This window comes from Grampus griseus (assembly GCF_964374135.1).
Source record: "Grampus griseus genome assembly, chromosome: 6".
Classification (NCBI taxonomy): Eukaryota; Metazoa; Chordata; class Mammalia; order Artiodactyla; family Delphinidae; genus Grampus; species Grampus griseus.
In genome coordinates, this window is record NC_139000.1 from 32,305,680 (window position 1) to 32,328,341 (window position 22,662).

Below are 22,662 nucleotides of genomic sequence, written 5' to 3' on the forward strand. Positions count from 1 at the left end.
AGCTATAAGAGAAAATTACTCCAGAACGTAGAAAAAAGTCAGATACTTTTTCATCCCTCAGAGAAGTTTAAAGAGAACACAGCCCCGTTGAAAAGGAAGGCACAACAGAGAGATAAGGAGCTCAAGGAAGAGATTCTAAGATGGCCAAAGGAGAAAAAGTGAGCTAACAATGTTAGGAAAGAAACTGAACACACAGTAACACTACTATGGAAAGATAAGTCACCTTTGAAACTGCCATAACTAGAGCATGAGTAAATTCAGGAAAATGGAAAGAAGATGTTTATAAATTGTTAGAAGGAAAAACTATGGACATGGAAGAGAAACACCAACCAACATAAGCATGTTAGAGTTTCTGGAAAAGAACATGAGACAAACATGCATTGCAAGATATCATAGAAGAAAACTTCTATAAACCAAGAGCTGAACCTGCAGGAAAACAGAGCACTCATTCCAGAAAACAAAAACAAAAAAACCCAAGATACTAAGAACAAAAAAACCTTGAAGCATATATTGAGTTACTGCGATGATAAAGAGTGTTGTCGCTGTAATTTTTATTCTATGTAAAGTATTACAAGTAAAAAAAAATCAACTGGCCTCTGATTTCTCCATCATGACATTCAGTGTCAGAAAACTGGTACACTGTGTGCACAGCTATAGAGAATGTTCTACACAAACATTTTATATCCATCAAATTATTATTTACATATGAAGGTAATAGGCAGATATCCTTTAAAAAAAACAAACAGAAAAAGGATTCAAGGAATGCAGCAGCCATGAGCCCTTCTTGAGAAAAAATATCAATCTATAGACAAAATCCAGTGGATTGTCCTGGGACATAGACCACAGTACTGATTTTTTCCCATGTGTCCTTGCGTTCATTTATCTAATAATAGTAATATAAAAGCAGTGGGAGAAGCACTAGTAATAATAATAATAGCAGCTACCATTTATTTGATGCTTCCTAAATGCTAGGCACTTTACACTCATTATCTCACTCAATCCTTACAGGGTCCTAAGGAGTAGTAGTAGTATCACCCCATTTAGGTGTTAGAGAAACACCTAAAACTCAGGAGCAACAGTTTTAGAGCTAGTAAGCAGCAGACCCACACGTTGATGCTTCATTTTCTGACTCTTCCATTTATATCTTTTATCACTTCAACCTCTGTGACTTTTTCTTGTGCGTTCTGAGAGATTGCCCCAAGTTTACCCTCCACATTACAGATCTGATTTTCTGAAGTTAGTTCTGTCCTTTACTGCCTTTGCCAATTATCAAATTACTGTAGCACTGCCTTTACATATATTATTTAATTAACTATTTCATTACATATATATTGTCTTACCATCTCAACTTTCATCTCTTCTTTCTTAGAATCTTTGCTCTTATTTCCTCAAGGGTATAAGGCAGACTATCTCTAAAATTTACTTCCATGACCTGAATGAAATATACATTTTAAGAATGGCCCTTCTGTATCTCTGAGTGCTACATTTATCTTCTATGTTGTAGAAAGTTTTTTAATAGTCCCTCTGTGGTGTGTGCATGTGTGTTTATATCTGAGTATTTTGTCCTGTATTTGCCCAAAATTAAGGTGGATGAATTCTTAGATCTTACTTGGATGGACTTAATCTTTAAGTCTTCAACTGGAGGGCTGGTTGACCATGTAATCCTAGCTCAGGGATGCAGCTATCAGGAGAGATCTTGTACCAGGGGAGCTTTATGTTGACAAAACTTTCTGTACCCAGATCTCTTTCTGTCTTGGCCTCCATTCCACATAGGTAGAGTGTCTGTGTCTGACACCCTTCCTGTCTTACACATCAGGGAATGTCTGGCCATATCAGAGAAGAGCAGAGAGGTACCTGATCAGGGAGAAACCCTGCTCCTTTGGGCTTTGTGCTGGGTGCCGCAGGTTTCCTCTGGGCTGCCAGCACAGGTGATTCTCAAATATTTTTGTTTTCAAGTGAAGAGGTCCCTGATCTCTCACGGCCCAGTCTGGCCTCTAGCTTGAACCCCTCAGGAATTGGGGGTGCCCTTTGCCTTGGAGATTTCCTTCAGTCAGATGCCCAGTTGTTCAATTTGAAGATCAGAAACTCCTCAAAATTTGTGATATGTGCTTGAGATTCTACTCTGTCATCACAAGCGATGTTAAAAATTTGTCATTAGATAATTTCAGCTGGTTTCTTAAAGGATCTCAATGTCTATATACCCAGCAATATATTTCTCTCCAACATCCTTCCAATATTTTAGCTTTTGACATCTGCTCCTGGTCCCTCAGTTGGGGCAACCTCATCAGATGTTCTTCTCTGGCTTACTGGATTCAAATCCACACGCGACTCCTGGCTCAGTACAGCCTCCTAAGGCCACTGTTTGTTGCACTTGTGGAGAGAGCTCTGCCAAGGAGAGTTCAGTGGCACCTCTAACTGGATAGTTCTGTCGTCGCTTCCATTCAGGCTTGGAAAGTTTGGACAGATCTCAATTATTTACTAAGATCTTAATTTATATTACATTTTGGATAAGATTTTATTTGAGATAGATCTTAATTCTTTGTCATATTTGCTTCAATTATTTCTCACTTATCTGTTTTCCTTTTTTCTTCCTTTTCTTTTCTTTTTTTAAATTAATTCATTTATTTATTTTTAAATTTATTTATTTATTTATCTTTGGCTGCATTGGCTCTTCACTGCAGCGCGCAGGCTTCTCATTGTGGTGGCTTCTCTTGTTGCGGAGTGCGGGCTCTAGGCGCAGGGGCTTCAGTAGTTGTGGCGCGTGGGCTCTGTAGTTGTGGCTCATGGGCTCTAGAGCACAGACTCAGTAGTTGTGGCATGCAGACTTAGTTGTTCCACAGCATGTGGGATCTTCCTAGACCAGGAATCGAACCCGTGTCCCCTGCACTGGCAGGCGGATTCTCAACCACTGCGCCACCAGGGAAGTCCCCTTCCTTTTCTTTTAAATGAAAGTGTTCAGCTCAGTTTTAAGATGCTTTGTGACCTAAAAGGGATCAGGGTCTGGAGGGAATCAAAGTTAATTTAGAAGTTGAAAGCCCATGTCTATGTTTCCTTGGCAGAATTGAAAGTGACTAAAAGGTTCTGTCAGTGTGATTCAACCCAGCTATTTTGTAAAGCCCCAGGCAGGGTGATGATGGGAGAGGACACCCAGAAATAGCAGCCTCGTCAATCATGAGTACAACTTATCAAGGCCACAGTCAATTGAATAAACCTGTTCTACTTAAGTCTAGTTGTGCTAGGGTTGTGACATGCCCATGGATAAGGAGAGAATTTTCTCAGTAAATGATCAGGGTGGAACGGTCTCTACCAAAGGAAAAGCTGATTCCCAAGAAGGGGAAAAAAAACAGGCTAACGTTTTATGTAAAGGCAAAACTGGAAGTTACTGGGCCCTTTATATAGCTGTTTCTCTATTAGAATTGGATTCTAAAGAAAAGTGATTCAACCATTCTGGTGTCCTGAGGCCTCTGAACCAATTATCAAGGCAGGAATGTAATGAGTGATCAAGCACTCTATAGTTCCCTGCTTCTCTACCAGGAGGCTTTGGCTGGGCTCCCAGCAGAAGGTTCTGCATGTTTGACAGGATGAAGTGTCTTGTGAGCACCAAAGGGCTGTTCTGTTCAGCTAGCAGAGAGAAGCAGCTATTTGGAGTATAAGGAGGACAGTGATGGGGGCAGCTGATGTGACATCAGCTTTGGCAGGGGAGGTGCTGATAGCAGTGGTTGGGATATGGAGTTGTGTTGACAGAAGTCTCATCAGCAGACACCAGAGCAGCAGGCAGGCGCTTGTGTGAGTTGCCCCGGATAACATGCTCCTCTCCCAGTGAACTTCCAACATGCATGACATCTAGGTAGAAGTCAAGCGAAAATGCACTGATGCTGCCCACTACCAGTGGAGAAACAGCAACTGGCTGTTTTGCTTTGCTACTTGCAAACAGTCTTTCAGAATCCAGCCATTCATAAGTAGTAGAATTTCTGTACTCAGGCAAAAAACCAAATAACTGAAGGCTTTTTATTACAGGTAGTCATTCATGTGGCAACCACCATATTTCTTCAAATGTAAGATAATATTGGTTGTATGATACACAATTATTCCACTTACACTAAGAAAGAAAAATACTGCCATTTAAACTATGACATACTAGTGATTGAAAGTTGCAGCCTGATTTCAGAGATGTTTAAAAGTAAAAAAAAAAAAAAAGTGCATCTGAGAACTGGTGAAATACTGTGTATGTCAGGCACTGTGCTAGGCATTGAACTTAGGGCTACAGACAAGATAGATTTCAAGAAACTTAGAGTCTGGGGGGAAGATAGATGCTGAAAAAGCAATTACATGTGTGATTGCACTTGCTGGAGGAGTACAGGAGTCTTCTCCAAGAAAATGACACTAAAGTTGAGCCCTGATGGGGGAGCAGGAATTAGCAAAATGAAGGCAAAGGTAGAACTTTCTAGGAAGAGGGATTAGCATGTGCAAAGGCTCTGAGATGGGGAAGGTACAATGTGAGCAAGGGTGAAGGTAACTGGAAAGAGAGTCAGGCAAGGACAAATCACGTGGGGCATCAAACCCACAATAAGGAGTTAGGTTTATCTAAGAGCAGTGGGAGACCACAGAGAGGGTTTAAAAGTACAACAAGATCAGATTGTGTTTTGTAAAAATCACTTTACTTGTGGTGTTGATATGAGAGAAGCATAAGAACAGGTACAGGGAGATGAGCTGGGAGATTTTTGCAGCACTTTAGATAAGAACAGGTAATGGTTTATAATGGCGTGCTGGCAGTGTGGATGGAAAGTAATGAGGACTCGAGCATATTTTAAAGGGACCAACAACTGCTCTGTTTTGCTTGATTTTTTTTGGGCAAGGGGGAGGGGAGTCCAGCTGGCATCCAGGGAAACAAGAATATGGACTAAAGAAAATTCCAGCTGCAGACGGAGTCAGCTTCTGATTTTCCAGTGTTAATTATGACTTGCTTGGAAAACAAAGGTTCTTTACATTTGGATTTTTAGTAAACCAAGATACACTGCTCTACTGGGGCAAAAATGATTCCAGTGTTTCAATCAGAAATCAGCCTCCTCAGATTTATTTAATTACTTCTCTAGAAATTATTGCCATGACCTTAGATAACTTCATGTTTATGACCATAAATTGTGAAGTTTTATATATTGAATTATGTTTTAAAAATTTTAGAAGCATCCTAACAGAAGCAGTCACTTAAGGAAGCTTTTAGCCAGGAAGTATTTCTAATTTGTATGGGAGTATTAAGGACATGTTTATAAAGTGAGAGACGATTGTAGTGTCCTCAGAAAGCACTGCCCTAGCAATAAAAAGGTCTGGTTGAGTCCCAGTTTTCTTAACTCACTACCTGTGTGACATTGAGCAAGCCATCCAAATACATTTCATCTGTGAAAGAAAGGAAGCGGATCTCTCTACCTGCCTTGCAGGGTTATATGAACACCAAATGAGATTCATAGCAAATAATCATTGGGCTCCTATTTTGTACCAGAGACTATGCCAGGCAGAAGGGATACAATGCAATGGTGCACAAGACAGCCAGCCTCCGTCCTCAAGAAGCTTCTCATTGCAGAAAGGAAGTTGCACACTATAAACTACTATAGACATGTAAGGTAGTACTATCATCAAACAGTAGTAGTAGTAGAATTTCTTAGCAGACAGTGTTGGACTTCAATCTTGTTAAGGAATAATTTTCAAAGAGATAAAATTATGACTCTCTTTCAAATATGAAATAAACACAAGTCAAATATCTTATTCAACTCGCTAATTAATGAGGGAGCCACTAAGATGTTAAAACCATTTAGAAGAGCATTTGAGAAGTATTTATAGCAATGTTAAGATTGCTGGGTTAGATACAAAATCTGTCAGTATTCCAACAGGACCATAAATCATAACCCATTGAGGTATCTGTTCCACCAAACAAAAGTCATTTGCATTTCTGTCAGACAAGAATCAGACCAAAAATTGGTCTAAAAACAATCCATAGGCAAGACCCTGCTAAAAGGGTCTGTGGCCACAAAGTGGAGACTATGTCAGGAGCAAACAGTGAGCACTGGGGCAGTGGCTGGGTGAGGATATTTCAGAGACCAGATATGGCCACAGTAGGAAGCAGGAAGAGGAGTTAGCCTGGTGTCATCTTGGATTCCCCCAGGGAAGACTGCCTGGAAATATAATGGGAAGGGCCTCCAGATACTCAGGAGTTGAAGTGGTCTTCACTCACATCAAGGGACCACAGTATAGGCCGCGGAGAGGATGTCTCTGAGTCACTCTTGAAAGCATCACTCAGGAGGCAGAATTAGCTATGGGACTCCACCCTGCCCAAAGGACACCACGGCTGATTGCATCTACACAGTTAGGGAACACCTTCCCTGCCCCCTCACTTCTTCTCTCTCTACCCCTCTCTCCACTTGCCCTCATCTTATTTCCAACCCCATGGAAGCTAGAGACAGCCCAGGGAGTGGCTAAGAAGTAGAAGAGCCAGGTGGGGAAAGACTAGGAATGAAGCTGATCTACCACAGCCCTCAGGCCTGAGGCAGGCCAGGACTGGGGGGAAGTGGAGAGCTTTCACTCTGAATGAAGCAATGTTTTGACAGTTACACGTCAACTGGTCATTTTATTGGCTGAAAGGAAAACATCTTTGTGATTAAAAATATCAGGATTTTTTGTTACCTGAGAGTGCCCAGGAAGGCTGAGGTAACTTACTTAGATTTTCATCCAGGGACAGAGAAGGGGTAGCCCTCACACAGGCCAGCGCCTTGGCCCTGAATGCTCGGGACACAGTGGAGGGAGGCTGGATGTGGCTTCAGACGCCTTCCCTTCCAGCTTCTGGGTGCTGAGAACTTTTGGTGTGGGCAAGGGAGGAAGGAGAAGGAAAGGGCAGATGTCTCTTTATATAACTGGGTACAGTTGTGGCCTTCTGGGCTGGCTGGCTGCCAGTCTATCTCATTTTCTATGGTTTTGGTGAGGACAGTAGTGGCTCCAACATGTCAGCTGGAAAGGGACTCATGCCCAAGCAGCAACCTTGTACATTAAAGATCTTTTGAAAGATTTGACAGAAAATTCCAACTGAACCCCAGCTGGTGGCTTTCCTACTATGTTCCTCTGATGCAGATGCCTCTGTAGCCCCCAGTTACACCTACACAGATGGGGAGACTGTCTCTGTCTTTTTCTCATTCAGGTTACACAGCCTAAGCAGTGATAAAGTAATGAGATGCCAGCCCCTCTTCTTGTAGGCACCTCCTACCTTCGTGAATAATTAGAGAGGGGAAGCACATTACTTCAAGATGGTCTGAGAACAGGAAGGACATCCTTAACCTTACTCAGGAAAGGGAATAGCCTCTCTCTGTGAATGCAGCGCCTCCCACAAGGCTGACCCTCTCTCACCTCCAGGTCCTTTTGCCTTGTGAGGCAGGGGTATGGATGGAATGGGGATGGGTGGGACAGCGGATTGTGGAATTAGCACTCTCAATAAGCCCATGTTGCTGTGGCTGCACCCCACCACCCAAAGCCTCCTTGGAGAGATTGGGACTGAGAAAGTGGGACACGAAGTGCCTTTTGCTCACCACTCAGAGCCTTAGTTGCAATGCTGGGGCAACTTGCCAGTCCTGTTCCAGTTGCCAATGAAGACTCCCAGAGACAGCTGTAAAAAGCCCTGCCTTAACAGTCACGTCTATACCACCCCTTGCCAGCAGTACCTGTAGCCCTTCATTCATAAAACCATCCAAACACTTTAAAAGTCCTTTTATATTTCTTGTTAGTAGTCACTCTTGAGTTAGCATGCACTGTACATTTATCATCTACTGGGTGAAATAAGAGCTACTGAGAAATAACCACGAAAAGAAATGATGGAGAGAATTCATCTTCTGGACAGTTCCTTTATATAAAGGTCACTTACCTATCTCCTGTGCCCTCCCTTTGCAGGTAGGAGCTGCTTGTTTTAAGAGGGCAACAATTCTTATGTTTGTATGTATGCAACTCGAACAATAATGATTTCTTGGATTAGCTTAAATGTGCCTATTTCTCCTCTGTGACTAATTAAGCTGAATTCTGTGCATACAGGAAGCTGTTTGGCATTTGCCTGTATCTGTGCAGACCTGCTGTGTTTGATTACCCACCATTAGTTCATAGTGGTTGGACAGACCAGCCAACTTCCAAGATTGTCTCCATTATCAAGATACATTGTCACCTTTCTGGCCAAGTTTTAACATCTTTACATAATCCTTATAGAGAGCGTGTGTTTTAAACTTGGCCTCATCCGGAGGATTATTGAAAACATTGGGTTCCTCCTTAGGTGGCTAACGAAGGCCCCAGAAGTGACAATAGTACAAATTACTTTAAAAGAGTTCCTATTTTTGTGAATTCTAAAAATACTCTTTCATTTATATTTTCTTCCAGATTTACTATGTCCCTTTCCAAAGTGAAGATGAGAAAAAGAAAGGTTTTAAATACCAACCTTATTAGACTAACAATGTAACATTTAAGAAGATGGGTTAAAAATGCATCTATGAGTTATAAATAATGTATAATATGGCTGTATAATATAGTGCATACTATAAAAATGCTGCTTTTTTCTCAGGGGGTAATTTTTTTTCCACTTGTGGATACATATTAAAGTCCTAAATCCTGGTGGTGAGATCGATGGTCAGAGCTCTAATTGGGGCTCTCTGGTGATTATCTAGATTGGCAGCTGCTGTCAGTCAGCTTCTAAAGAAGTTTCTGAGGCAATGATTAGGCTGCTCCTGGAGATGTTAGCCCCCTAGAGACAATGTTAAGGCTCCCACTCACAGGGGAACCCTTAAGAAGAGCAGAGCTGTAATTTTCCAAGTTGCTGGCTTACCTGGCAACATACATGCCCCAGCTTTCTGGCTGAGTCAACTCAGAAGGATGATATCATAGCATAGAGTGGATCCACGTTATTTTATAAGCAAAACAATGCTGCAAGTCCCATGATGGCTTCCATTAAAGTAAAACAGTAATACCCTATGCATTTTTATAGAGTACATCACAGTTTTATTTTATATCATTGAATCCCACAGATAAAATAACAATGTATTGCTGTTCTTTTCTGGGTGGAAATATACAAACTTCACAAAATTTCTCTCCCCTTGGTGCATATCATACTCTTTTAGAACCACTCTTTTCATATGAATTAAAAATCCAAACCATTTTTGGATTAATTTGACATTTATAATGGCTTAATCTCATTAATTCAGATCCCACTAATTTAAACTTTATGATAACTCAAGCAGGATTGGGCTAAATTTATTTTTCCTTCGTCCTTGAATTATGGTGAATAATGATAAGAAGTGTTCTGTTGGTTAACAAATGAGCTTTCAGCTTCCTATAATGTTAAATGTACATGTACTTTCCATATGACCTAGCAATTCCACTCATAGGTATTTCCCTAAGAAAATAGAAATATATGTTCACCCAAAAACTTGCATACAAATGTTGAGAACAGCTTTATTTGTAATAGCTAAAAACTGAAAACAACCCAAACGTCCATCAGTAGGTGAATGGATGAACAAATTGTGGTATATCTGAAAGGTGGAATATTACTTAGCAATAAAATAAAATGGGGATGAATCTCAAAAACAATGCTAAATGAAAGAAGACTGGACACAAAAGATTATATGTGTTTTCATTTACATGAAATTCTAGAACGTACACCATTAATTTCTAGTCACAGAAAGCTGATCAGTAGTTGCCTAGGGATGGAGGTGGAGCTATTGACTGGACAGGACACAAGGGGAGATTTTGAGGTGGTGGAAATGTGCTATATGTTGACTGAGGTGGTAGTTATATGGGTGTATGCATTTGTCAAAACTCAACTGTACACTTAATATGTGGAAACTTTATTGTATGTAAATTACACCTTAATAAATCACACTTTAAAGAAGCTACATGCCATTACATATATCTTCATTAATAACAAAAGTTCTGTTCTACCCCTTGTGCTTTCTTTGCTTCCCTCTTTCCAGTTCTTTTTTTAGCAATATCATTTCCAGCATTCAAAAGGTATAGGGAATTCCAGCTTAAATTTAACAGATATCTTATAAGGCAAGAAAAAGAAGATTCAACCCCTTCCACCCTATACCTAATAGGTCCCCAAATTCTACTTATTCTGATTCCTAAATATTTCTTACATTTCTACCCTATTGCCTGGCTTCACCTCCACTGCCTTAATTTAGCTTTCCATTATCTCCTGACTGGTCTCCTTCCTGCCATCATTTGATTTGAACAAAAGTGTCCTCCACACCATCTTCCAGGTTCCAGAAAACACAATGGTACCTAGAGGCCTTATGGTTGAGAAGGGCAGGAAACTTGTAGGGGGAGAAACAAGATTAAGGGTAGAACTGGATAGGGTGTTGGGGGAAGCTTGATGAAGTTCTTTTATGCTTGCTTCTAGGATTCCTAGGATCAAGATGTGATCCTGAGTAAGCTGGATGGTTTTCAATGCTGTTGATGTTTTCTGAGTTTGTTTTCTTTAGTGTGTCAGTGAAGCCCCTTTGGAAAGTATTAGCCTATTTTAGTATGTTCAAGAGAAACGGGGAAAGGGCTTGTGCTCCCTGTGGGGCTGGTAGGGAAGGGCCACAGGAATCAAAGTCAGAGAACCCCAAGAGAGAGAAGATACTCGGAGGGGCAGAACCAAAGCCCAAAGGTGCAGCATCCACCCACCCTTCATAAGTTTCTTCCAAGTCACTGCTTTTCTGCCTGTCCCTAAGAACATTCTGTCCTGTATGTATTAAGGGAGAGATTTCTTTTCTGTCTGCATCCTCACTTTCTTTTCCAATTGCCAGAAAGGTTGGTGATAGTGAATGCCACCCAGGAGGAAAAAGGTGACGATTCTAGCCCAGCTCAGTCCATTGTAAAAGGTCTCTAAGAGCACTTCCCATCGCTGAAAGTGCCTTTTAGCAAGACTCAGGAAAGGATAGCCTCCAGTGAGAGACTTCCCATCGATTACACACCTGTCAGAAGAAGGACGGGCCCAGCTCAGAGATTTCCACCTTAAACTTTCAAAAGAAGCCACTTGCTAAAGGTCCTGGAGCTGGGGGTGCCAGAGGAGCCACTAAAAATCAAAACAGTGAGCAGAAACTGAATTTGACTTTTGGCCCCAGGGGTAAGAGAGATGGAGATGAAAGTTGACAGCCTCCTACTTGACAAGGCCTCTGTGGAGTGGAAATGGGTGACTCACAAATCAGAATGGCACTTCCTCTCCACAGGCCATCCTGTGAGCAAAGCCGAAAGATCTCCACCAAGCCCCTGTATGCAAACACTCCCAGGCCCACTGACTGGAGTATTAGCAGGCAGGCTCTGCACCCCCCATGCAGGACAGGTCTTTGGGGGTACAGCTTTAACCTCAAAGACAACCATGCATTCAGCCCAGCAGATACTTCTCCATAGCCAAGGAAGCAGTGTACGTTTTATCACAGGGAGTCCTTGGGCGTGAGCCCTATTTTTAGAATATCTTCTAGACCTGGCTCTGCTATTGATAAACTGAATGAACCTGAACTTGAGTAAGTCACTTAGACTTTGGGGACCAGAGTTTCCCTAAGTATAAAATAAAAGGAGCTCTTTATTTTGTGTAAGAGGCGAACATGTTAGAATGATGTTAGAAGTCAGTGATAATGTGCAGGGAATCCAGAGGAAGAATAGGCTAATTCCATAGAGAGGAGGTGACATATGAACAGGGTCTTGAGAAAATTGTAAAAGCTTTCCAGACAGGCAGAGAGAATATTCTGGGCAAGGTAACACATTCCTAAAGAACTGGAGGTAGGGGGGAGGGGAAGCTTTGATGGGGGGGTTGGTGGGGAGAAGCAGTCAATTTGAGAGCACTGAGAGTAGGGAGGAAGCTAGAGGTATATTAGATGTAGAATCAGTAGGTGGTACTCAGTTGAATATGGCTTCTCACATTCAAGAGAGGATGGCCTACTGGCTCCTGCCTGAGTGACTGAGCAAATGATGGTTTAATTAAATAAAACACCCAAAGCAAAAGGGGGTGGAAAAATGATGAATCCGATTCCTGACAGGTTGAAATAAGAGTATCCATAGTTCAACCAACTGCCAGGTCCAGCAGACGGCTTGATAAACAGGTGTAAAGAGCAGAGGTGTGGTTGAAGCTGGAGATGTAGGTCTGGGTGTCATCAGCTTACGTCAATCTAGATCATTTCAAAGTTCCTTTCTAAACCTAAAGTCATAGGACCTGTGATTGTAAATTTTGTAAAAGGGAAAGTCCAAAAGTAAACCTTTCTTCTCTTCCTGGAATATTGTTCTAATGAGATACTGGGTATGAGTTTCCCTGCCTCCCTTTTTGTGGTGTTTATGTGCCACAACAGGGTGTTCATAGGATTCTTGCTACTGAGTTTTGTTTTCTTGAGTTTCTTTCAGCTGTTAGTTACAGGATTTTAGACAACATAGAATGGTTTCGGCCCAGATAATTAAACAGCAATTGACATCAACGATGAGTCCCAAAAAGGCTTTGGAGAAGTCTCAGCAATTGTCATTGGTTATCAATAACTCCTCATTTTATGTGAAATAAAGTTCAGGCTCTTCAGTTTGGCATTCAGGTCTCTTCCTCTTTTTCTCTCCCTCTCTGGTCAGTGGCCTTGTCATGAGCAGCCCTATGGAGAGGCCCAGGTGAATTCCAGCCCCCGAGCCACATGAATGAGCATGGATGCAAATTCTCCAACCCAGTCAGCCTTCAGGTGACTGAAGCCCTGGCCAGCATCTTATCTGCAGTCGTGAGAAACCCTGAGCCAGAAATACCCAGCTAACCAACTCCTGGATTCCTGACCCACAGAAACTGTGAGTTCAATGTTTATTGCTTTAACCTCTACATTTTGGGGTAATTTGTTAAGGTCTGATCAGGAAAAGGAGAAATGTGCTCTTCTGATAATATGTGGGAGATGGGCCAGGAAAGGCCTGGAATGATTTCAGCAGTTTGGAAGGAGAGCGCGGCAGAGTGCTGAGAGCCTGGGTCTCCTCCTGATGCTTTTGCCTATTCAATGACCTTGAAAACATCCCATCTCCTGTTTGGGCCTCAGTTTCCTTACTTGTAAATGGAGATGGGAAGTTTAGTTCCAGGCTCCATTCTAAAACCCCTACATATGTGCAGCACTTTACAGTTTGCAAAATGTTTTTGTATGTTGTTCAGGACCTGGAAATGACAAAGACTTGAAAAACTTGAAAAAAAGGAAATAAGACTGGCTTTTAGGAGTTAAACTTCAAAATCGGCACATATGGATTAGGACAGAGATATACAAAATTACCTTAAAGCAATGTTTGTGTCCTTCTGACTTGCTATAAACTGAACCAAAAATACAATTACTTTCTTCTTATCAATGAATGATGGGAAATACCATGAATGCTCATTTTTTGATGCATGGAAAGCTCTTAGAAGTCTTCCTGGAATAGTAGTAAGTATTTTATTTATAACCAAGGGAAACTTAGTAAACTAATAAATGGATTATTAAAAGATATCAAGATTTGACAGTCATAACTAAAGGAGCATATTACCAGAGTTTATTAAGAACTCCAACTGGTGTCCTAATAAGATACCAAAGGCTGAGGTAGGGAAGGGAATGCGGTGGATCGTGAGCTCATTCCTGAAACTTCACTTCCGGTTGCATTTCATTGACAAAAGCACATCGTTTGACCACATCTAAGTTCAAGAGCTCACTGTATATTTATGGACAGTCCTAGTGACTCCCTTTAAAATGCATAAACATCCTTTAAAATGTCTACATCCTTTAAAATTGAACAGTTGGCTTTGCCATGAGAAATTGCAGTGCCCTTTTGCCATGAGAAATTGCAGTGCCCTGCTCCACTCCAAAGGGCTGCTCTCAAGCAGCAAGCACTTTGAATTATTATAGTGATTTTTTTTTCAATGTATTTGTGGGGAGGAAGGTGAGCTCCACGTCTTACTCCTCTGCCATCCTGAAGGTCTCCGAGGCATTTTTTTTTAACATCTTTATTGGAGTATAATTGCTTTACAATGGTGTGTTAGTTTCTGTTTTATAACAAAGTGAATCAGCTATACATATACATATATCCCCATATCTCCTCCCTCTTGCGTCTCCCTCCCACCCTCCCTATCCCACGCCTCTAGGTGGTCACAAACCACCGAGCTGATCTCCCTGTGCTATGCGGCTGCTTCCCACTAGCTGTCTACTTTACATTTGGTAGTGTATATATGTCCATGCCACTCTCTCCCCCACGTTTGTAAATAACACGTGTATAGTTCTATTTCCTGATTTTTACATTTTAGCCACGATTTATTAAATTCCTACTAAGGAAGATTCAACTTACCTCTCTTCCTCACATACAATGTTTACGACATCATGATCCTATAAATATTACATACAGCAGAACTATGTAGTGTACTAAAGTTTCATTTTCTTTCTTGTACATTGTTTTCTTAGAGTGAATAGAGCCCTCTTTTTTTTTTCATTTGCTTAGTTTTCTGTGTACCTATTATTAATTTTTCCCTGAGCTCTCAGACCAAGCTGTAAAATTCCTCTCAACACATCCAGACACACCAAGCCCTTCATGAGTTTCTTTCTGTTCTCAGAAATATCCCTCGGCCCTCAGTCCTCCTGTTCCAGCTTTGTGACAGGTCACTTTCTAGTTCTGTTTACATCTACAATTCCTATTTCTTAAAAGCTGCAGGTTTCCAATCAAGAAGAGAAAAAAAAAGACTAGATGATTCTCTGTTGTAAAACTGTGATACAGAGATGAAGCGTTGTGAGAAACGCAAAGTTCCAAGGACTGGCTGTGCTTCATGCCCTTCAGCCAAGGCTGCTCACTCACCCCAGCATGGCCACTGGGTCTGCGTCCTTGCTGGTCCAGCTCAGCTTCAGATAAACTCCTTTGACTTCTTGTCTCTGCTGCTTTCCAGATCTTGATGATCTGCTGATCTCCACTATCCTGAAACCCATAATAAAAGAAGAAGAGGAAGGGTCAGCCTTTTTTGTGGGGATTCCTAAATTCCCGAGCTCTAGCCCTAGAAGCACCTCCATATTTCTTGCTCCTCCTTTGTCCCATTAGAAGCAAAATTACTAGACTTTACTCAAAAAGTGGAAAATCCAAATCATAGAGGAAAACAGTGTGAAACTTAATATCTTACACTCCTATCTGGGAACTGATTGAATTTCTGAAAGCCCTTGAGGTGCTCCTGCTGGCAGCTGGGACTGAGGGTTCAAAGCAGAGAAACAGAGCATGTGGGGAAATGCTTTTACTTCATGATTTTCTTCTCATACCTGGCGATGGGATGCAATAGGCAAGGGGGGAGTGGAATGGGAATATAAATCTTGCAATAACGATGATAATACTTTCATATATGGTGTGGGAATGAGTTTGGTTAGGGTGAGGCAGGGAGAATGATGAAAATGATTCTGAGATGCTGATGAAACCCAGAGCAGTGTCATTCTGAGTGGAAAGCGTGTTAAGAAACCTGAGAAATTTCTGCCTGCTTTAGTCTACCATCAAGGAAATTATCTTATCCTTTGTTCCTCTTGTTTTCTGTTTTGTGTAGCACAACTGGAGATTAGAGTAGAAAAGATGTTCCTGGGGCTTTCTCTGAAAACAATGGCCCTACCCCACCAACAGGGAAAGGATTGATGCTAGGAATTACCAACTTGTAAATGAAAATTAATACTGCAATTAGCAAGGTAGGAAAATCCATCTCATTGTAAATAGTGATACTTATAGATTGTGATATTCCCCCTGGGATCACCAGGTTATTTAAAAGGAATAAATCAGGAACCACATTCAAGCCCATGAAGAATGCCAGAAATATTCAGAACAGACGTACACCTAAAACACATAATATTTTCGCCAGGGTTGTAAAACAGTTGATAAAGTCAGTTTTTAAAAAAGACACACATTTGTGATTTTTGACACTTCTTAGATAGAAAGTGTTTTCAGATTGGCTTTTGAATATCAACATTGTCACCTAAACAGCTTTCTAGCAAACAGACTGAAGACATTGGATAAAAAGATTAGTCCCACAAAAAAATGATGAGATGAATACTGCATTTCAAATAAAAGCAAGGGTCTCCAAGGATGAAATATAAACATTCGATAAACCTGCAGTCTGATAAAAATCTATATAATGGCCTTACGTTTCTATAGCTGTCTAAAATATGGAGCCTGCCTTCACATCCATTAACTCATTTGATTCTCAAGTGTGTGTGGGAAGAGGTAAACGAGAGAGATGTAAAAAAAGAAAGATCCTCATTTTACAGATAAGGAAGTAGAGCCAGAAAGATTCAAGCTCACACTACCTCCCAGGTATTAACAGACTGTGTGTATTTAATGTTAGCTGCCCCTGAATCAGAGTTAAAATGCAGCTATACTTCTCTAGGCAGCCAAAATGGGATGCCAACACAGGGATGGCATTCTAGCCATTGTAGGGTTGTGACTTCAAGTTTATGGGTTCAAGAATGAACCAATGCAAGAGGTGTAGGAAAACTACTTCCCCTCCCCCCATGAATATGGATTTAGGGATAGCAGAATTTCATCCTATTGTCCCATTATTACACCCATATTTGACAGATTGGTTAGGGCTCTGCTAGTTACAGTGCCTCATAGCCTGCCTTGAATTGAGGCTCTACATTTATACGTGTCTTCCTTTCTGCACCACAAGAACCCACAGACCAGCAACCAAATCCTTAATGTGTTGTTTCCATCCAGTGCCCAACCCAGTGTCAGTGCTTCGTAAACCTGTAGAGTTGAATAAACCATGAGAACAGATACTTTGCAACACCACCAATTGGGTCATAATGTAGGCATGCAGACTGGAAGACACAGTCGAATCCACTCAAGGGTTAGAATTGTCAGATGCCTCCCTTTTGAACCATGTGACCTGATTCCTCTCCTTTTCCATAGTTTGGTTCCATTTCTTGGGATGAAGTCAATTATAGATGACCCCCTACTTTCAAACAGATTGAAAGTGTGTCTGAAAGTCAAGTAACAAACTCATATGCTAAAAGGGAGTTTCCATTCACCAAAACTTTAAATCCTTTATCAGGAATGCCAGGCCCTGTGGCAGGGATGGGGGAACCCTGCAAACCCCCATAAGTGGTGGCCCATGTGATATGATAGCTGCCACCCCCACCCCTGGTCCACACCCTAGACCCCGTCCCCAGCCAGACTCTCACGGAAGGGCAGGACCGTCAGGGATTGGTGCAGGAGCTTCAGGAGCTTCCATGGAGAAAATCTTGGCAAACTTTTAAGGGAAAAGGCATCATGTAATAATTCCTATTTTGTGTAAAAAGGGAAGAAAAAGATTAAAATAAATATATATGCAAGTATAGACGAAAGACAGGAAGGAATAGACAAAACAAATTTTAATGGCTTTTTCTAGCTGGTTGGATTATGATTTCGGTTTTTTCTTTTCTATTTTTGTATGGTTTAATGTACTCATTTTTTTAACATCTATAAATACTTTAAAATTTATTTTTTAATCTACTTGTAAGATATTAAAGTCATTGCTATTAAAGCTAAAATCCTTTTTGACCACCATGCCTAAATTCCCTGAGGTAATCACATCACTTTGGCATGCCTCTTTCTGGATTTTTTTCAATATATTTAAACATATGTATGTATGCACATAGAAATACAAAGTATTGTTTTGTTTCTACATGGATGGCATCATACAATACATATTCTGCAATTTTCTTTCCTTGTCAGTTACATATAAATCTACCTCATTAAAAAAAAAACAAAACTATTCCATCAAATAGAGACTGAAGCATATTTAGTCCAGTGGTTCTGCACTGGAATCATGTAAGGGGCTTTAATCAAACCAGTGCCCAGGCCCCATACCTGGAAATTCTGATGCAACTTTTTTTGCTTCCCCTACCACCCAGGTGACTTTAATTTTTTTGCTGTTTTAGAACAGTATCATATTGTGTAACCTTGCACATATATGTGGGTGGTACTCCAGGAAGATTTTTTTTTAAAGCACTTATATTGCAGTACCAATTTATACTCTTACCAGAGTATATGAAAATACCCCATATGCTTCTTTACCTTGGATATTATCTAATTTTAAAATTTTTAAACTTTTTGCTACTTTGATGGATTAAAAAATAGTATGTTATTTATTTTCATTTTACTGATCGTTTGTAAGATTTATATCTTTTCATATGTACAGCGAGGGATTGAGGATACAAGGTACCAGTTTTGTATCCCAGCTCTGCCACCAACGGGCTATATGCCTTCAGGCCAGTTGTTAACCTCTCCGTGCCTCAGTTTTCTCATTTCTAACATGAAGAGAATAATAGTGCCTAGTTCAGAAGCTTACTGTAAGACTGACATGATTTAACATAGATAAGGTTTTAGAAGAGTTTCATCACAGAGCAAGCACACCATAGATGTTAGTTATTCTTTTTTTGTCATTTGTGCTTTTTAACTATTACTGCTTAATCAGAAAACAAAATTAATTTTTAAATATTGACCCATTCAGAGAAAGCTACCCAGGCAGGCCTCAAATCTCTCATGGTTAGAGACCTTACATACTTTGTTCCTACTCTCTGAAATCTGAAAATCTGAAAATTCAGATTTTCAGTTGATGTAGTAAAATGGGGATGGTAACTCTCCACCTGTTTGAAGACCAAGGAGGTGAAATGTGCCTTTTGGGGGCTTTAACAGGTCAGAGGTGATGTAAGTCTATCTGTTTCGTATCGGGAAGCAGAGTACTTTCGTCGCTATCACCAGACAAGTCTGCAATGCTTCACTAGAAGCCTAGAAAGTTAGGCCTGGAAAGACGAACCAAAGGACTCTAGAGACCATCCACCAGGCACTGTATGTTATAGACGAGGACACTGAGTCCTGAAGAATTCGAGTAATTGGATAAACTCCCACAACTACCCAGGGACAGAATCAGACTAGAGCCTAATGCCCTGGAACTTCAGGAAGCTTTGAGCTGATGTTCTCTGCTGCCCATTTGGGCCTGGGTGAAAATGTTTGGGGGGCAGGCTCCGATATTAATATGTATGTGAGAAATAAACTGAAGAAAAACTTTAATTGTACATAATTAAGGCAATAGGTAAGAATAATTAGGATCTGCTATTTTAGATACACTAAAAATACAAAAATATTTTTTAACTGTAACACTACTGGTTTCTTAGCCTTAGGACAAGTTCCCAAGTAATATATCACCTAGAAAATTTTTCATACCACAAGATAATTCTTTTTTTAAAAAAGGCCCAACAAATCCATCCATATAATTCACACTGAGATATTTGGATAAACACACACATACAAATTTGGAGAAATATCATGATTTAAATAACCAGCTAATGTTTGGGGTCCCAATGTGATTTTTAAAAAATCTCATTCTGACCCAAGGATGAAGGGGTGTGAAAAGCTCTTAACCCTTAAAAAAGAATGATAATTCAAAATAATTTTTCCCAAATGCCTGTGAAAGCAATTAATTTTATAAAAATGTTAGCTCTAACAAAGAATTATATCCATGTCTGATTTTGAAGGAAAGGAATGATAAAAACCAACAAGAAATAAGACATATATTAGCTTGTTCGATATGACTAATCATGTGAAATACTGTCATAAGACATATATTAGCTTGTTTGATATGACTAATCATGTGAAATAATGTCATAAAGTTTTTTTGGTAATACCTGAAGCAGGTGAAAAAATGTGTATCTATTATTTTCTCTCCTAAAGTAAAGCCTTCAATTAGTGTATGCAAAAGTCATCAAGGTGATTCAGCAGGCTTAGGGTGAAATGTTAACAAGAAGCTGACCAGTCTGGATGCTAATATAGGCAATAAGGTCTCGGGGGTGTCATCTTGGAGCACACCATCTCAAATCCTAATTTCCATATACCACGGGTAGGGGAGACAGTGCTGGCTTCAGCCCTTTGCATTTCATTTCTGGGACTTGAGATTTTACATCTTCTGTTAGTAATGACTTACAGTGCTGGATTAATTCCACCACTCCCCACTTGCAGGAGAAACCAAGGGGAAAGGTCAAGTGACTTGTACAAAATAAAGTAGAAATGCAGTGACCTGAAATTCAGATTTTCAGTTGATATCAAAATTTTCCCTAAGATATATAAAGAGATAGCACTTTACAGTTATTATCTTATTTACATTGATATTAGTTCTCTAATGCTGCTTAACAAATTAGTCCCAAAAGTTAGTGGCTTAAAACGACAAACATTATCTCACAGTGTCTTTGGGTCAGGAACTCAGAAGAAGCTTAGCTGGGTGGTTCTAGTTTGTCATTTCTCATGGGGTTGCTGTTAAGATATTAGCTAGAGGTACTGTCATCGTAAGGCATGACTTGCTCTGGAAGATCTGCTTTCAAGATGACTTACTTATTTGGATGGCAGATTGGCGGGCCTCTCCATAACATCGCTTGAGTGTCTCACAGCACAGCACAGCACTGGCTTCCCCCGGAGGGAGTGATACAAGAGAGAACAAGGAAAAGACAGGCCTCAGAATGTCTTCTGAGGCTTGATCATACCTTCTGTGATCAAGCCTCAGAAGACATACACCATAATTATTCTGATGCTCTATGGTTACCAAGTCAGCCCTGTTCAGTGTGCAAGGGAACTATTACAGGGCATGAATACTCATCACTGAGCATCATTGGGGACCATCTTGGAGGCTGCCTACCTAACTTTTTTTATGAGAAGCTGTGAGTACACAGTAGAAGCATTGACATTCTGTTTTGAAGACAAGGAAACTTTTTTTTATCCCTAGAGAATGAAAGCTACATTCGCAAGAATGGGGATGTGAACCCAGATCCTCTGAGGTGGGTTGTGTGTCCACACCTCGGAAAATGGTGGTGGTAGGTCTCAGTGCAGCACAAATTCACTCCCTTCTGTGGCACTTTCCTAACTTCATAGGAAACTTTTTGATAGAGGTGGATGTATGTAGCGTAGAATGCAAGCCCTGACGTACTTTAGAGCTCCCAGCTATTTGGGGGGAGCTCATGTCCAGTCCCTGTTTCCATGGCCCCACTTCAATTCCTAAATATTACTAAATAGATAAATAGGTTTTCTCTTTCCTCCTGACCCACAAAGGTATTCCCTTTATTTCCAGTGTATTTTAAGCATTTCAAGTACTGTATTAGCTTTCCTATGAATTCAAAGATGAGAAAGGGATTTCATGTGCGCCTACTCCAACATCCCGACAAGGAGAGCAGTATTTGACCTGACTCTGATTCCTCATTTTTTAAACAGGAACAAAAATTGCCTCTATAAGATTGTTGTGAGGTCAAGTGGGATGACTCATGCAAGGTGCTTAGCACAGTGCCAGGCACACAGTAAATAAATATTTATCGAGCACTTAGTAAACATTTATAGAGCAGAACATTATGATCGGTATCACTGGACACTTTATTCTCCTTGGGCCTCCGTCTCTTCATCTGAAAAATAAATGAGTTGGATGAGATCAGGGAAGGGGAAAAGGCTCCCACATACCCAGTCTGTCATGAGCAAGCAGCATGGGGCTGTCTGGAGAAGAATTCTAAGACTAAACCTCTGGTAGCAGGAATGATTCCAGAATAGGTTCGTGCTGTCTGTTGAGGTCTGGGAACAGAAAGTGCTGACACTCATTCATTTCTTTGCTATCCGTGGACTAGATAATCAATTAAGTCTATTGAACTTGGGGAGTATAAGATCCCATAACCCACCAACACCTTCTCACACACAGGAGAAATGTTCTTAAACTGATCTCTGGATTATCCGGAGTTTTCGGTGACCAGCTCGATCATAGTCAGTATGCCTTTAAAGGTTTTAACCTCTTTTGTAAATAGCCAGCGGGTCACTTAATTGAATTCACCCAGTTATTTTCAAAACAACCAGGAGTATGACCAAATTCAGTCTTTCCTTCAAACTAGTTTTGTGTGTCTCTGTGAGTCGCTACATGACGATATATGTTATTTTAAACTCTCCTTATTTTTAATGATATAAACAATGAAAGCCCAAGTAAGAGAAAGGAGCTAACACATTTATTCCCATTCTGCCATCTGTTTAAAGCTGCTGATGTAATTCCAGTTTGAAATTGCATTAGCGCTTGCCTCCTGGACTTCTTCCTTATTTCCTTTTGTGTTTCAGGCCTCCTGTACTTAAGAGAAAGCACTGCCTCTAGGATGTTGGTCAATTAATGCACAGCTACAGGATAGCTCTGGCCATTTTCAAACTGGTCTCCAATTTGGATTTCCTTCACGATTAGCTAGAATGACTGTAACTGGAGTGTTATTTGCTTAAATGTATTTGGTATTTAAGGTTTGATTAGTGATGTTTTCAGCAATACCATCAACAATCAGCAGGTTTGTTTACACTGCAGAGAATGGCAGAGATTACGGGTTGTGGTCATGCATACTCAATCATGATATATTGGCTTTTTTTGACTTTTATCTCTTGGATATGCCTCAGAATTCAATTTTAATTTTTTAAAAATGCAGCTGCTTTACACTGGTTTGAATAATACTACGATAGAGGGTTTTGTTGAATTGTGTGATGTTCCTTGGTGTGTGTGTGTGTGTGTCTTTTATGAGGCTGGGTGTCATTTAAAATTATGTTTTACTGGATAACCAGAGTGTAATTTCTTTGCTTGGATATAAACTGTGTGCGTGGGTCAAGCCCTTTTTCTTTTCACTTTCAAATGAAGGTGAATGCCAC